Here is a 15,170-nt window from a genome sequence, read left to right as displayed (position 1 = left end):
ACTCCTCGGTGGCTAGGGAATTTAGGAATACTTTAATGCTCATATGTATGTTGGGGTATATGTATATTGTCTGTGGGTAAACACTTACCAAATGTATTGTAAGGGTAAAGATAATAATGGATCCTGCTGATAAGCTAAATGCTTAGCAGGACCATCAAAATGCAAAAATAATGTATTCTTTATTCAAATGTAAATATTTGGCGAACATAAATGTTTCATTGGAAGATTTACTTAGCTGAATGAATATTATGACAATATGATATTTTTTAGATATTTTTTTATATATAGTAACATTTTAAAAATTTTGTAAAAAAAAGTATAATAAAACTAACAGATGTAGGCGAAATGCAGTGGATTGACATCCTGTAAGTATTAAAAGAATATAGAGATGGCAGTTTTCCACTGGTTTATTGAGAGTGCGATACATTGTAATGGATAATGACGAAACGGTCGAAACACGTTAGTGCGAGGAGTTACCCCGCACAGTCACGGAAGGGTTATTGAATAGAAATTATATTGAGACAATTCTAATGCATGAATAACAGCTTTGTGAAGAGAATGGATAGATACTATGATACGGAAGGAGACCGGAAAATAATGGCAAAGGGAAAATAAGTGTAAGTAGCTAGGGATAATTGGAGAAGGGGAATTATGAAGGGGATTTCTCTTACACCACGCATACAACGGAAATAGTGGGATAATTATCGTAAGACCAGATTTACCACTTCTCAATCTGCTCGTCTAGGTATTCTGACCGTTCCAAGCAAGACAACTTCATTCTCATGGATGATTGCCGAAATGGAAAAACATAGCTAGAAGAAATTTTTAATTTTCGGTTACTACCGCATCGGTTGCTGTGGCGAAATACAGTTTCACTGGCACTACTGCAATGAAGTTCTTCATGTTTGGTTACATACAGCTCGTACACAGTAGTAACCGAAAATTAAGAGTAATTTCATCGCACACCGCAGAAATAATCGTTTTCACACAGCTGATTGCTTGACGCATAAATAATATAAATGAGGAATGTATCAATGCATGTAAGATTACTGATAATGTTTTGCTCTACCAACAGCCTTTTTCACCACTGTAATGTATCATAAGAGCACTAATTTTAACTCAATTTTTCATTTATAAAAAACTCAGGATCATTCGTCACATAACTATTGCAATGAGCATGGGTGACCTTTCGAAAATTCTAGTTATTGTGTTATTTTAAGTAGGTTAGATATACTATCTTTAATAATATTTTATGTTTGGTTAATATTAAAGCTTATTTCCCTAAGAAAATAAACTGCTGTAGACACGTATTTATACTGGAAAATTGAATAACACTGTATCACCAAAGAATACTGACTTCTTTTTCTGATTGTTTCTTATAAAAGTATCTTTATATAGTATTTTTATAAATTGAATGAATCGTATCACAAAAAATATTGACTTCGAATCACTTGTAAAGCTACCTAAAACACACCGGCCTCGACACCCCGTTTTGCTTTAGGGTCACTTTCCACCCAGATAACGTGATTCCTCGTGCTTAGAAGGTTGAACTGGGAGGGTCAGAATTGAAACGGACCTACCACCTCGTTACAATGGCGTCCTTCTGCTTAGCGGAATCAAATCCTCTTCCGGGCCAGGTCATCTCATCAGCCACTAATAGCATTAGCTGGAGTTTAGGCAAATCACTAATCCACACTACGAAGGCGAGATCCAAATGAGAAGTTAATGGAATCAGGGCAAAGAGCACCATGGATGGCCGATGAACGCATTCTGAGCCACTACTCCTAAGTATAAAACAATGGGAAACCACTTCCTCTTCTTCTCCGAATTGATGAAACTTCAGTGGAGCAGAAATTGTGCAACAAAAATTAGCAACGCTTTAAAGCGCCACCAAATATATTGAACACTCACTGACAATTTCTTTAAGAATAAGATTGTAAATCATCGGCTGGTTATGTTAACAATTTTGGTAGCAAGTTGAAACAAAATTAATTGGATATAAAAAAGCGAATTTTGGGATTGATTAGTATGATATTGAATGGCAACTTTGTTAACGTAGCAATATTATAAGCTCAACTGATTCAGGCATGATATAGAGGAAGGTCAACATATTGAAATGAAAGGTAATTACACTTTTCAACAATAATTTTAATTATTTATGAAAATTGCAAGTACCCTTTCATAGCTATAGAATTCATATAATTTGATGTTTTTTTTAATTTGCCAAATATTTTGGTCCACTGAACAGCCAAGAGTAATAGGCATAAAGTCCTAGAAAGATCTTAGGCTACGGCCTAGAAATATATTGTTTGGAATGAGCTGATAAAAAGTGGCAATAAAGGAGTGGTAAACGGAGGGCCTCCGCTATTTTTAAGATGCACATTGAAATAAATTACGATTTTATAATGTAGTCATAATTAGAAACGCATTACAAGCACCAGAATGTGAAGCATATTTTAGAGGCAAAACAAAAACTACCTTTGTAGTAGAATATGCAAAAGTAATAGAAATAAGTTAATAAATGAAAGATTTCATGAATAGAAAAAAAGGACAAATTTACCTCATATTCCGAAATAGGAACACGTACTGAAAAGTTTTCCTAGTTGAAGTAACCCTTAAGTAGTGAGTAAATTGCAAATTTTCGCTATTAGTGGAGCAACCGAAATAGATGTTAAATATATGAAAGAATATTGCAGCTTATTTCTTACAACCTCGCAGTTTTAGCTCAAGGATATAACAAACAAAGAGTTTCATCATCAATACACCCTTGCCTCGGCTGAATATTCGATTGCTTTGTTTTTATCGAAGCAAGGAAGATGTGGCTAATCATGGAGGTTTTAACTTTTCTCACAGAGTAAATGAAAACAAATTATCATTACGTGGAATTTTATTTTAAATTTTATATGATTATACTTCCTACGGCTTAATAAGTTGCTAAAAATATATATTTATTAAATCCAGGTCTTAAATGAAACCTAAAAATCCACGAGCCACGAAATTGATTTTTTAAAAGCAGTGAAATTGAAGTAGGTAGTCCAATTATTATAAGAGCAGCTCCCTCTCATTATTTCGCTAATAAATCCAACTCTCTAAATGATTTGATCGTTATGTACGCTGTTAAATATATGGAGACATTCTGGGGCACGATTAAGCATTTCCTCAACAGATATCATGAGTTTTAATGATGACCTATCAGGTGACAAATCGAGTTAAAAAAACCTGCAAGGTAGACATGGATAAAAAATATCAAAAACTCGATTTGGTGGAGAGAATTTCAGCTAAAAACTTTCGATAGGAAATGAGGGAGATATAAATTGGAGAACCGCCGAAAAGAAGCAAATAATTTAAAATAATTGCTGTCCAGAATACAAGTTGTTGCTTTTTTTACGTGAGGTTTTTATCTAAATTTTAAAATTATTAGTCACACGAAGAAGTACATAAGTGAAGGGAGAACTTACAAAATACTTTTGAAGTACCTTATGGAAAACGAAATTAAAGGTGGAATGCTTTTATTTAAGAAAATAATTAATGTTTTTAAAACCAATTCAATAATATGTCTCTCAGGTGAGGTCGGAGACGCCTGGGAGAGATGCTATATAAAACTAGCCACTTGAAAACCTCGATGATAAAGAATGAGTCATTCATCGAAACGTGGAAAGGATGGTGAAAGAGAATCTAACCCGAATGGAAACACAATAACTGGCGTTAAGCCAGTCATTCACCGGGAGTAAGATTAATTTCCCGATTTAAATAAGTTTTTCCGTATCAATATTTGAAAAAATGTAGCTTTTAGTTTTGAATGCCATTCTCTGCCAAATTTGAAAAACTTCTACAAGGATAATAATATAATATAATATAATATAATATAATATAATATAATATAATATAATAATATATAATATAATATAATATAATATAATATAATATAATATAATATAATATAATATAATATAATATAATATAATATAATACAATGTGGTGTAGTGTAACGTAATATTATATAATATATAACAATATAAAACCTTCTTATTCCAATTTCCCATTTATCATCCCACCCTTCCTATCACTCCTCACTTCCGGTCCTCCCCGCCTAGCAACTCCCATCCGCTCCGCTGATATCGCCCTCGCCAAATTGCTCTGGAGCACGCAGCATCCACGGGCCTTTTCACGCTCGTAAAGCGCTCGGTCGCAGAGAGTGCGCGCGAGGCATGAGCCTTGCGTGAGGGGTGGTGGGGAGAAAAAAGAACGATGTAACATTGGAGTTATGGCGGGAGGTACTCACATGCGCTTGTGGGGAGATTCGAAAGTAAAAAAAATGGAAAATGTTCCGTTTGGGGTATAGTGGGCAGGAATCAGTTGTCGGTACTATTATAGGGGTTGAGACGAAAAAAATTTCGTCGACTAAATAAGAGTTGAGGCCGAAAAGAACGTGTTCACTAAAATTTCCATAACTATTCTTCGATATGTTGGTCTCGATTGGTACCAATCGGATTAATTCCGATTATTGTATTAAGCACATCTCGTTCCTTTCCAAGATTGATGATTGGTGACCGATTAACAGACATTCGCTATGGGTATTTGAAATTCTAGATTTGGATATGTTTTAAAATTATAAAAGGTAAATTACACCAGAGTAAACAGAGTTAATCCAAGTCAACTAAGCGGATACTAAGCATCAAGCCGAGATGTGTGTGCTTGATAGATATTCTGATTTATCCACCTCACATTCAGGTGCAATATATTTTTATTAGCCCTGCCTAGAACAAGTAACATTGTACTCAGTCACGCGAGCAGGTGCAAAGATATATACACCAAGAATGAACTTTGTCATTAAAAAAATCTCCCGATTGCCGGTCAGGAATGCCACCACTTACACAACCAGATTGACACCACTACGCTCTAGCTAACTGTGTCAACCAATTACACCACCAGGCTTGATGGTGTAACTGGTTGAGATAACAAGGTAGTACGTAATGATTAGAAATGTGGTCTAACGATATAAATGCCTACATAGCTAGAGCATGAGGAGTAGAATTAAATATTTTTTTTTCATGATGGGCTTAAGTGAAATGCTTAAAATACCAACTTTGTCCACATTTATTGAACCTTAACATATTGGAATAAATACTTGCGATTTCTCGCGATTATAAAATTTATAACGACATAGGCTTCATATTTCCCTACATCATCTTCAAGGGACATACGGTGTTTCGTGCAGTCAAATTATACCATTTTTACTTGGAGGGAGGAAGGAAAGGGGGAGAGGAGGGGTAGGAGATGGGAAAACCTAAATAACCTTACTCCCCTTACCTCCCTAGTTCTAGTCAAAAATTGTATAAATTGAAAGCAATACACACGACTTTTACCTTGAAGATGATATATGGACATTGAAACCAATGTTGTAGAAATTTGCAAGTATTTATTCCCATATTAAAAACTTTTCTCCATCACGCTTGAATCTCTTGAATCTTTTATTCTGAACCTTAATGGGTAAGATTGCTTTCGCGGACATCCCACTATTAATCGTAAATTAGAGGTTAAAGGTTGCAAGATTCTTAACGCAGAGATTGGAAATGAATGGAAAATGAAGGAGAAATGAATCCTATTTTTAGAATCCTCATTCGATTTCTACGACCGCCTGAGGGGCGTTTTGGGATTCACTTTTCCCGGTCACTCGTTACACAACCCCGCCTACCTTATCTTCCCACCCTTCCAAATCCTATCCCCTCGGCAACGCGGAATTAATTTCGATAATAATCCTCCCCCTGCTTCTCGCCTCTATCGCAGCCGATCGGGATTTGCAGCGAGGTTCGGAGTGGTGCGATGGAATATTTCCGCCGAGTTGGGCAGCCGCCCTCCGAGCTCGGGGTAAGTCGGGGTTCGCAGAACGGGGTTCACAGGTTAGAAAATGCGGTTACAAATGTTGCGGAGACATGATGGTTAGGAAAATACACAGATGTTTGTGCAAATTTTTTCAGACTTTTTTTCGGACGCGTTTAGTTCAATAATTTGGTGGAGAATGGCAATCAAAACTAAACACTATCTTTTTCAAATGATATTACAGGATAACTTATTAAATGGGTTTTAAAATGTTAATTATATTATCATTATACTGAAATAATGCTTAAAAATAAAATAGTGCTAAATCATAATTATATTTTAACTGTATTTAATTGTGGTTTCACCTTGTATTTTCAAAACGTTATCTTGAAAACTTTTCAGATGATTAGTAATTAATTTTGAATGGTAAGGCATTCAGGGACTCAATTGACCAGAATAACTTATCGTATGGGTTCAAACTATTAATTATTTTGGCATTTTTTCTAAATAAGAAAATGATATTTAACCGTACTTAATTGCGGTGTCATCTCATATAATTAAAAAAAAGCCTTTAATATAGGAAATCTAGAATCTTAGAAATCATTTTGAATGGCAATGAGAGACTCAGATAACCAATGTAATTCAAAAATAGCTCACGGCCATACACGTCAGCGCAAATGAGATAACTTATAGAAATCATTTCATTGGGGTCCTCTCGGGATAACGAACACTTAGTGTCACCAATAAGAAAAGTAAGTACGTATTGCATAATTCTGTACATATTCTTTACGTCACGATTATTCAAACACTAATCAAACCATTCTACATGTTTGCTTTCCGTAAAGCAAATCGTTTTATGGTCATAATATCGTTGATTATCTTGGATGAGTTTTTTTAATAATCTTGTATATTTTTGTTCTCTGCCGAGTCCTAACTCACTCAATCTAGTTAGCACCCGAAGATTGGCTAAGGCAGTTGAATTAACCCCATACTACGTCGCAAAAGTCTAATAACGCACATTCGACTAAGAGGGGCCTGCTCCTTTTCCTGTGCTACATCGTACTTCGAGAACTTACTTAGGTGCTTCACCAATGAGTAGCACCCTGGATCCTCAACCCTTTATAGCCCAATGTCTTTTGACGTTGCTACTAAGCAACATCAAAAATGTGTACATTTTCTGCTCAGTTTAGGAAATATCAAAACTAAGCATTATTTTTTTTATGTAAACAGCAATGAAGAGATATTTAGGTGCCACAATGATGGTGATTGAGAGAAAAATTTTCAAGTTTTCAAAGTGAAAATTTAGAAATTTGATTTCTCCCAGAAGCAGCTTTGGGTTAGAAAGGGTTAAATGTAACCTATGCAATATTTTACTCATATTCAGTTCATCGTTTATCGTTAAAGTCTTTAATCACCATCTCGTCTCTCTGGATATTTCCTCAACATAAAATCTATTTGGCTGAGGACCTTTTTAAAAATAACTTTTCCACATTTTTCAAATGATATCATCCTTGTAAAACGGTTTTCCTCGAACAAAAATGATTGAATTCGAATGAGCAATGCACTGTAACGCGTTGCATTGAAATTTACAAAAAATAGTGTAAATGTTTAACATATATTTTATATGTAATTTTTCACGTCACAAAATGTACTCGGATACTAATCCAATGTATATAATATATCGAAATAATATTTTAATTTGCTTCATCTATGCACTTAAATACGAAAGATATGGAAAAAGGCTTAGATATTATCTCTTATCTCTCACATATTGTCTATTATTATCTCTCGGTAGCATCGCTGAGTTATCCCCATTATTATCAATTTATGTAGCACGGTCGATTTGCTGAAACATTTGATTTCATTATCATAAAACTTTCTACTCCACGGTCTGTGGATTCACGTAAAAACACTATTTAGTAAAAAAAATGCTCAACATTATCGATTTTAAACCTTCACATTTATTTTCCTTTTCCAAAGGCGCTTAACTTAAACCGAGTACCCTATTCTGGGTGCGAGATTTTGCTCCGGAGCGTCGGCATTGCCTTCTGGAGATGGAAATATCCAATTGGAAATAAATCCGTTTAATTGTTTACCTGTCGCTTCGAAACAAATTGTCGCGACGGGCAATTCCAACGGGTATTCCTTTCGCTGCCTACCGAGGATTTCCAAATATCCGTTTCGACTCTTTTTTATTTTGATTTCCCTCCCACCATTCCCCTTTCGATCTTAAATTACCTCCCTTTCCGATCGTGTGAGCTGCTGAACCGGGAACAACACGGGCAGAGGCGAAAGTGAACGCCCACCGGTTTTCAAGCCATTCAAACGAAATGAGCGTGTACCACGGCTGATAACAAGGACTCTAAGTTCAGCCAACAATTCTCGTGAATTATAAGTGATCAAATAGTCATTTCTTCAGGGTTTAATACCTTGATTAGTACTCCTTAGCTCTCTGTGAACAGAATAAATTGAACGATATCAGAAATTGATGAGATAATTTTAAGGAAAAAAAGAACCACAATGGTATCGTGAGCACATAATTAACATCATGTACCACATGCATACAAAAAAATGGCAGAATTATCGCACCAACGAACTAAGTATGAATTTATTAATTAGTGACAATTTTTGCCTACCTTTTATCGTTGGAATAACTAAATAGTTTTTCAAAATTATTTCTCTTCCAGACTAATAAACCAATTAAAAGTGAGAATTTGGGTCCAAGAGCCAAAAGAAAAAACGTAAACAAATGGTATTTATTTCAAACAGTCCCGTGGCGGTATTTTGCAATACAATAAAAGTTTATTCATAGCTCTAAATTACAACTTTCATAAATAAGGCTCTTCCTAAGAAAATAATCATCAATTCTACTCATAGGTAAAAATCTCTCGCTCCCGAGGCAAAAATATTTTTCTTGTTTCATTCATCCATTGCCTAGGAAAACCATTTGTATGCATGAGGGCCCTAAAAAAGTACATAAAAAATGTTGCTTAGAAGATATGCTATGATTAGCAGCATATTTCCCATTTCAAGCGCTCATTTTTTCAGTATGCATAATTTTTTTATATAAAATTTATCCAGATTATGATCATATTCTTAGTCTTTATCCCATTTTTTTTACAGAAGTAACTGGAAGGATATAATTCCACCAATAGTTTGGTGGCGATAATATTTCCGCAATAGAATTACGCCACGTGAAGGTCATTGCAATTAAATTTATCAAGGATAAAAGTCTTTGATATCATATCATAAAGGTAAATTATATTCCATTCCTATCGATAAGAACGCCTCCAATTTACTTCCTTCCACCCTTATGGCATCCAAGGGTAATAAATTCCATTCTCTGTATTTTCCAATAGGATTTAAAAATTATTTTAAACTGTTTATATTGCTGCTCTGTGTCCTAGATACTAGTAAAAGTAGAGATAATTTTTGCAATATTTAATTAATAGAATTTCAAGGAAAGGCTCCACATATATTTTTGTACGCTTTTGGCAGCATATTTAACACGGCATGTTGAGACATGCTCCCGTTATAAATTCTAGGCTAGATATTACTGAGGTCTGGAAGGGATTAAAGCAGTGATTCCAGTTTTCTATGCTTCGATATGCCAGTGACATTTTCTCCCAGAATCCAATTAACTCTGCACTGCTTGTTTTGGATGTGACTCAACTCGTTTCGGCAACGAGCATTATTCAATTTTAACTCTTCGGCTTTATCTTTTTTATTTTTGGAAAATTCTATCCCAATAAACCATTCCATTAGTACTCTTTTGCTACAAATATTAAATAAAATTGGTGCATAATAGATCTGTTTCAAAAACTCTGCTTTACCCTGTTTTCCTATTCATGGAGACTTAAGTTAATTTTCAGTGAATTGAGGCCTAGCATAGATAACTCTTTAATTGTACAAGTTTTTGGCATTTTTAACAAAATTATTTTATCACCCTCGTTGTAGACACAAATGTTTGACATCTAACGGGTTCATATTTTTTTTAATCTTACGGGATTATTGACCGTAATATATCAATAACTCCTTTTGTCACAGAATTCACGTCATAGAAAATGTTATACATGTACGAGCGTAATAGTTTAGTGGAGTGAGATGAGCTAAATGTAAATTAAAACTTGATATCTCAATTGGTAAAGTTATCGGAAGGATATAAAGAGAACTGAGTTCGAGTCGAGGTCGAGTTGAATATTTTTTTTCTCCATAGAATTTCCACCTAACCTAAGGTCTTAATTTGAAAACCAGTCCCTTGCAAAACCGATTTATGCTGCTAAACACCACAATTTATTAAGCTGAACTGCTAAAATGTAAGAATAATTTTTATTACGGCTGCTACCTATTCCAGTCGTAAGAAATCACCTTATGAGTTTGAGAACCGTAACTCTCTAACCTAACTGATAACGGCTAAGAAACATATATTTTGGCCCTTGAACAGTCGCTTATGAGATATAATTTTTGTTTGCATAGACATTTGGATTGGGTTTCAGTAAAAAAGAGACCATCTCTCCGAAAATATTAATAAGCCCATAGGGGTTCCTATAGTTATCCAAATCTTCCCCCTGTTCGGCAGCAAGACTCTAAAGGTCGAGGCTACCCCTACCCCAACCCCTCGCAGCCCACATGTGCTTTGTCTTCACAGGCGATTAAGCTCTGGCGCCTGCAGGCAAAACGGGGATCGTCCTTCTGCTGTTTCACCGTCACTAATACCGACACAGCCATGCCTTCAGGGGCGTCTTCCTTGGATCGGGTAAGAGCCGAGGTGTAACCTAAAGGGGGCGGGGGTTGAAAGTAGGCGTGCAGAGGGCGAGTAAGGGGCATGCCCTGACATTTCAGGGCCGATTCAATGGGGAAGAGGAGTAGAGCCCTTAGCAGAAGTGTCCAGGGGTGGGTGATGTCGGTCTCCTATGAGCTAGAGTAAAAGTGGGTGATTGTTTCAAGTCTCAATTTTTCATCGCTGACCAGACAAGAATACTAGCCCCGGCCCCGCGGTCTTTCCCTTTATCCACACCTTCTACAGGAGGACGACGTCTTCTTGTGATCTCGATGACATTCATATTACTAGCTCATTAAAAACAACCTCAAGTTCAAATAAATCATATCAATTTTTGAAAAAAATCTCCCTTTTTTTATGATTAATCCAGTGAATATCTAGGTAGGCAAATACATTGAGTACTTTTTGAAGAATTAGCCCTTTTCTTTGCTGCTGCGTCAGCTGAAAAGGTATTGGCAATACTATTTAGATTCTCATAATTCTTATCGCCTAGTTAGATTCATATCATCTTAGAATGATACATCGTATGCTTGGTATTGGATAGGTCACTTTCAATTCCAATTCGCATAAGATTTTTTTTACCGATTATCGATTTATATGAAATCTCAGGAAGAAAGAAGAAGAACACTTGCCTAGAAGAACAGAAGTAGTAATTTATTTAACAATACTTAAATTCGGCGTTAGCGGTTTATACAAACTCATAAGTAACTTCTAAAAAACAGGAGTAAAAGCAAAATTGAAAATTGTCAAACCCCAGCCGATCCCCAACGCGTTAGACTATGTTAGGTTATGTCAGCTTAAATAGAGAGTATGACCTCAGAATCAGCCTTGCATTGGAGATTGCTTTGAAGTCTAAGGAGATGAAAACGCCTTATACATTTTCTCTTTCTAATCTTGTCATGAATTTATACTTCCACTTTTAAGTTAACTTATTCCCTTAAAAATAAGTGATCGGCAACAGCCGCAATCCATCAATCAAAGCCGTTTCGGCGGGGTACAACCGAGAAATAACATCTATCGCTGTAATTTCTGCATGAGCTTCAACAAGCTAATTGTATTCTTTTGGATACATCAGGGTATTTTTATATTCCTTGAAAGATGGTGGACGAAACCTAAGTCGTCAAATAAAATAATTCAGCTAAATTGTACAGTTTTTCTTGTTGGTTCAATATTGATAATAGATTGCAAATAGTTATCCCAGATACCATCATGTTTGTAATTATAAGTGGCTACTTTTATTTTGGGAAATAATTTCACATTAACAACTTGAAAGAGACAATATCCGCATTAGTCTATGAACGGTTCAGTGTGATATGAGCTCAAAGTGGAACTTCACAGAAGTAGGAAATATTCATTCTAGAACATACCTAGCCTCAGAATATTTTAAACAAATACTTGAACCTCTCATTACCGCAAGTCGGTGAACTTTGATTAATACTGCAGAAGACTGGAACGTATATTCTAAAATTAATATATGCAAGCCTTTTACATTTGAAGATAAAAATGGAGTAGTCGGACTAGAAAAGATACGAAAAACAAGCTCGATAAAACACTATGATTTTCTCTGAGGCATATCAACGATTCTAAGTTCTTGAAAACTTTGACTTTCGTATTAGTATGGTGCTGAGTAATTTAAATAGTAAATTGAGAGGATATTTACAGAAGGTGGCAAAAGTTACCACGGAATATAGTCTAGCGATTTCTCTTTCATCTTCTCATCGACGAGTACAAGAAAATTACCATTAAATGAAATTTTTTTTGAATAGCCTTCGTTAATCGTAAGGGATATACTTCCCATTAAATGCTTCATTGTTCTACTTCCATATTGAGAGAAATAATTTTTAAGGTGATTTAAAGAGCAGCTTCCTTTGCTTAGCTGTATTGTGTTTTTATATCGTTCAAAATACCTTGAAATATCTTTACTTTAAGGCCAAACTTTGGTATCTGCCTCTGACCTAGAATCTCGTTTTAACCAAAAAGTCCAATTACGATTTTTAGGTTCTACGTCTACGCACTGCAATCTGATTTCTTAGTGCTTGATTTCCCTTTTCGAGTCATTCAGTTACGGTCAAAGGTGACCCACCCCTACGATAACATTTTCAAATTCACGGCGTAGAATTAAACTGATGATTTGAAAAGTTGAGGTAAAAAGCAGCCATGGAAACAGTGAGAGACGTAGCATATTATTTATATCGCCCGGTTTTATACTTTGATGAAGCAGCTGATGAGCGCGATAATTTCAATATGTGAATGAAATACAGTGCAGTTTTTTCTACACAATATTATCGTCAATTATTTGAATTTTTCTCTTTTGAGCCTTCTGTTTCACAATTCGTGTTTCCGGTTAAAATTCTGTAGTTAAATAATCTTCAGTTTTAGAAAATAAAAAATAAGACTGACATCATTTTACTGAAATTATTTTAATTGGCGCGATCCGAGATTTGCAACATGGTCACATCTTCAAGCTGTCGCGGATCTATGGGGGCTAAGGGTATCCCCCCCCCCTGGATATCCAATTTACACTAGATAGAATGGTGATTTTTTTTCCGACCCCCACTACTGCTTGAATTTTAACCCCCATTCAGCCCCCCTTTTTCCCTATCCTAGATCCGCCACTGTCTTCAGGTAACGTACCAATTAAAATTATGGAGGCCGTGCCAATAAAAATATTTTCAACAAACCTAGCCAAAATTTATTTTCCATAATGGAAAGGTTTCACAAACTAATCCCTAAAGGTTGCCCAATAGGTTGCCCAATTTCATGCTAAAGAAAGTTTATTTCTGTTGCCAATTCGGTCGCATCTTAATCGGTTTTCATAAATGTCCACGGCGCGGTGATGAGTGCAATGCGAATCACTTTTTTCCAGTATTTTGCAGTAAAATGTTTTTAATTGCGAGGAATGACATTGAAGAGTTATGAATTTGATAGATCACATCATCATGTATAAAAATTTCGGTAAACACCCATAATTATACCTTATTTCCCCGTGAAACTAGGATCACCTTGTCCGCGAGTGGCGAATTTTGTATACTCACTCAAATACGCGGTGGGTGAAAACACATTTAGAGGCTACTTGAGAATCCTCCCGTGTAATAAACGTGGTCTGAAGTTACCAGTTATACTCTTCAGTTTCTCATGCTGATCCACACATCGCCTAAGCGATACACGGTTTTCTACGCAGGGCGGAGTTAGGGCATATTGTGTAATTTGATTTCACAGCGCACTGCCCTGCCCTAGAAATTGCATCTCAAGCATTTCAAAACCTTTTCTGTCATTCAATTTTCGCGTCTGCAGCATCCTTTTGCTCAACATATTCGTCTGGGTGCGAGGGTTACAAGCGAGGTATCTCTCTCTCTCTCTAAGGGCAGAGGCTAAAAGCACGAGATGGGAACCACCGCGCCGTCCGCATTTTAGGCTATTTACTGCGAGCTCAAGTGCCACGAATCGTTTGATGTCAAGGCAGGTGTGGAATTTAAGCTTTCGGTGACGAACGGCCATTGGCGCTGTCTGCCCCGTCAGATTGGGCGTAATGCTATCTGCTTGCTCCGGCCCGAAATCCTTCGTAATTCTCATGGCGTAATAATATGCTCCGATTGCTGCTCTTCAATTTGGTTCCCTGCCGGCAGATGCGTCAATATAACGGCGGCGGTAGCGGCACTGTCCCGAGCAAATTAGCCAGCCTCCCTGCGGACGATAAAAGCCCCGCCAACAAACATTATTTTAAGTTCGCGGACATGTTCCGCTGCAATCGCCTCGTCCCTATTGCTGGCCATAAGTCCGTCTCAAAACTTTATGGCAAATGCCGTTTGGAAGGATTATAACGTCAGTTTCCATACACAATAATATCATCACTTGTTAATTTAGCAATTATATTTGATATATGAACTGTTTTACGAAACTTGGTCATTCAAATCAATTACTTATCTCATTATGATTTATTCCAAATTGGAAAATAATACTACTTTAATAGATGTAATCATTCAGGATGAGCCTATCCATACTACAGCATTTCCAGTTGGCATCGCATGATAAATTGCCATACCAGGTATTGTACATAGTTTCTAGTACACAATATAGTCTTCTTGCTCTCATAACTATGCCGTCTAAATTATGCTTCTCGCTCCTAGTTGGACGTGGTAACCCTTGATTAAACATGTTTACTGTAACAAAAGGCTGCAAAGTGGTTGTGAAGTGTAAATGTAAGGAATTAAATACAGAATTTTGGGACTTGGCTAGTGTATTATTTTTTATAAATAATCTTTATAGCATCAGCTTTCCATTATATTTCGTGAATCAAAAATTTTCTTACTGAAGTAGCAACAAACTCAAACAAATCTCCTCGCTATCAGTAGGACCTATTAGTTATTGATAAACCTTGTTTGTTCTATCGAAAGACTGCATGGCGAGCAAAACTTATTTCACTACCCTGGAGACATATATTTATATCGTTTATTAATATTGTTATCTTACTAATTGAATGGCAGATAGACAAAAATTATTTATTATTTGGATCTTAAATATATTTCCAAGTGCATCCACTACTTAGTATTGGACGAGTGTTACTATTGCT

At 36.0% G+C, this 15,170-nt stretch overlaps 1 protein-coding gene across 1 annotated transcript in view; it reads right to left on the bottom strand.

The window, feature by feature from the left end:
- Window positions 1–15,170, bottom strand: part of LOC124168911 (lachesin-like) — a 1,190,944-nt gene that overhangs the window by 170,756 nt on the left and 1,005,018 nt on the right. The gene's annotated exons all lie outside the window — the stretch shown is intronic.

Source organism: Ischnura elegans, chromosome 12 (genome assembly GCF_921293095.1).
Source record: "Ischnura elegans chromosome 12, ioIscEleg1.1, whole genome shotgun sequence".
Lineage (NCBI taxonomy): Eukaryota > Metazoa > Arthropoda > Insecta > Odonata > Coenagrionidae > Ischnura > Ischnura elegans.
This window is presented reverse-complemented; position numbering and strand designations above follow the sequence as displayed.